We start from the raw sequence: 3285 nt of genomic DNA, 5'->3' as shown, positions 1-3285 counted from the left end.
TAACTTATAAGGTTTTATTGAATTTGGGCAGATTCAGACTATTTTAAAAATACATTGGCCACCCACTTGATAAGTGGGCAACCAACGTTTTTTCTCTCTTTTTCTGGCAAAACACCGGAAAAGACAAAAACGACCGCGATCTCTACGCGAGCAGCTATTCGTGCCCGTGACCAAGAGCTATAAAAGCATCACATGCCCTCACTCAAAGGGGAGGATTAGTTTTTGCAAGAAGGAGATGCTGCTGCAGAGTTCACCCACAAAGAAGATGTTTGTCGGTGATGCCCATGGCTGCCCGAAGTGTACCTGATGTCGCCAAGACCCAGTGTGCGAGTTCCCTCGCAAAGAAGTGCCTACGGAGCGTGTTTCCATCGCGACAAACTGTTTTTTTTCTCTGTTTTCAGCCCATAAACATTGCAGATGGGGCTGATTTACGAGAAGGAACCTGAGAACACACCTCTTTTGTGTGTAGGATTAGAAGAGAGGATTTTCTATGTAGAGATCTCTTCCGAGGAATTTCTTTTTGAGAACCGAGTTACGTTTCGAGCGTCGAGGCTTTGAAGGTAACGATTTTCATGTTATGATCTCTGAGTATTTGATTGCAGGTGTACTTCCTCTTCGTGAGGGAGTAGGAGTAGAGGAAGGCATGAGCCTCTGTAGGAGAAAAGAACTCTGAGGAACTAGAGCCAGATCAACCCAAGGGTTTTGTACCCGAGTTTGGGAAGTAGATCAGTGGATCAGAGAGAGGTAGTCTCTCAAGTTGTGATCCGGAAGTTGGGATTCCCAAGTAAGGACTTCGTGTCCGGGAGAGCAGAGTTCTTCTGCGGGAAGAGGACTCTTGAAACAGAGTTGAAAAAGAGAGTTGCAGGGATGTCATTCCCTGAGTCTGGAAGGTGAGATCCAGAGGCGAGAACCTTGGTTCTCAAGGATTTGGAATAAGGAACGAAAGTTCCTTAGAATAGGGTTTTGCCCTAGGAATCGAAAGCCAAGGCTTTTGGGAACCATCAAGTATTTTTTTAGAACGAACGTGGTAATACGTTCGGTTCAAGTGCTTGTATAGACTTCTCTCAGTAATAAAGATACTATTACGGGGGGGACAAGCCCCTCTTCTGGTCCTCAGTACTATGTCGATCTTCTCACTCTCTATCTCTCTCTCTATCTATTTCTCTCTATATCCTTTGGCTTCAGTAATAAGTGATAAAATTCTATTTATCCGAATGTATTTTATATTGTTATGCGCTCCCGTTTGTGACATTGGTATCAGAGTATGGTCTCCTCTCTTTCTCTGTAAAGGAGGACAACTCTGGGGCGATACGGGAAGAAGCCATGACAAGCCAAGAGAGAAGTAAGCAGGCGGAACCCTAAGTCCTACAAGGAAAAGCTCGCAGAGTTGGATTTTTTTTTTCTTTCTGCAAGAAGTCAACACAAGACTTGGGGTTCTTTGAGAAGGCGACCAGAGCATGATGCTCAAGAACCTAGAGAATACAAGGAGCGGAATGCTCAAGATACTTCAGAACTCATAAAATATCCATGAGCATCAATCCAAAACCATAGCCAGGAAATATTTCAGGAAGGATATGAAGAAGGTCTTTAGACCTCATAACACTCCGGTCAAGTTTGATACTTTTGACGGAAGAGAATATGTCCCGAAAGCTACCGCTTTCATTTGACAGTTTGAAGTTGCCTTTGCAAACGGTAATTTTTGAAAAGCGTCGAAGGTGAGGCATGCGGCCAAACACCTGAAGGGAATTGCAAGTACTTGGTGGTATACCAGAGCTTTGCAAGGAATTCACAAGACTTAGATTCAATTCAAGGCTGAATTTTTGGACGAATTTTTTTCCTCTACGCTTTTAGGAAGACATCAAAGAAGATTGGGATCAGTTTGCCCGATAGGAGCATGAGCGAGTCATGGATATGTGAATGAGTATTTGTTCACTCTTTCCAAGGTGCCTCCATTCTTGAACCTCTTTGAGGAAGAAACGATAAAGAAGTATAACGAAGGACTTTTGCCCAAATATTTTTAAACGCATTTGCAAGATACTTTGTAGCGGATGGTGGAGTCAACATTACAAGCTGAAAGTATACACCTCAGTGTACATAGAATCTAATCCCCACAGTGGGATGGAAACCATTGAACACAGAAACAATGAATTTTTGTTACCTCTCCTTGAAGGATACGTTGCTATCTGGAGAAAGTTTGGAGTAAAGGAAATCAATCTAACTCCTGAGTTTTTGAATAGAAGACCCTCAAACTTCAAGTGAGAGGGCAGGTCTGATCAAACTTACATCTTTGAGGAAGTTACAAAGCGCGTTTTCTTTTTTGCACGAGGAATGCACAAGTCTAACCAGGACTGATCACTCTTGAGTGCTTATGAGAGTAGGGTTGAGTTAGAACATTGTTTTGTACGATGAACTGCTTTGCTTAACCATCCGGAAGGTCCATAATTGATATGGTATCTGGTAATTCTCGAACAGATTACCTGCTACTGTGGGTAGGAAATTATGAAGGAACCATTCTAAGCTTACAAGCAAAGAAAAGCTTTCATTAAGCTAGAGTTCTCTTTAAGCCTACACCCCTTACCCGGTAAGGGAAGATATAGTAGTGCTGTTTGCACAAGTGAAAGAATACTCTCTTTACGAGGGAAGGAACAAGCACCGACTACGGCCTATGATCAAGGAATCCAAGGATTAAAATCCTAGTTTATTTGATGAGCGGGATTTTCTCTGAGATTGAGCCAAGGGATCGTCTGGTTAAGCGTCTTCTCTCTAAGGATCTTACGAAGGGAAGGTAATTTCCCAGGCTCACTGAAACTTAGGTACACCTTTGGATACATGGATAACACACGAAGATGCAGACCTATGCTAAGGTGGGTCATCTACCAATCAAATATTTTTTTCTTGAACGGAATGAGATGAACCAACTTCCTTTACAGAAACTGGACGGGAGTTTGTTATACTCTCTTGAGCGCCTTTCTGTGCGCAAGGATATTCCGACACGAGAATCTCTATTTGAGATGTGTTCGGTAGAAGGACTTTGAGTCTCTACGCAGAAGAGGTTTTCTGATGATCGTTGATCATTGAGTACACTATGTGCTTTTACCATTACAGAAGCAACTTTTGATTGCGGTATATGTTTCTCCATGAGCAGGTCAAATAGCATATTTACACGCTGCTGGAATAAATTCGAACTATTATGTTCGCAAGAATATAGTTTGCCAACCGTTTCAAAATGGTAAGAATCAAAGAGGGTTCGCTCTATTGTGAACCGGGTTTGAATGTACGTGCAAA

The sequence above is a fragment of the Adiantum capillus-veneris genome, chromosome 22, assembly GCF_014529385.1.
Source record: "Adiantum capillus-veneris isolate H3 chromosome 22, ASM1452938v2, whole genome shotgun sequence".
Lineage (NCBI taxonomy): Eukaryota > Viridiplantae > Streptophyta > Polypodiopsida > Polypodiales > Pteridaceae > Adiantum > Adiantum capillus-veneris.
This window is presented reverse-complemented; position numbering follows the sequence as displayed.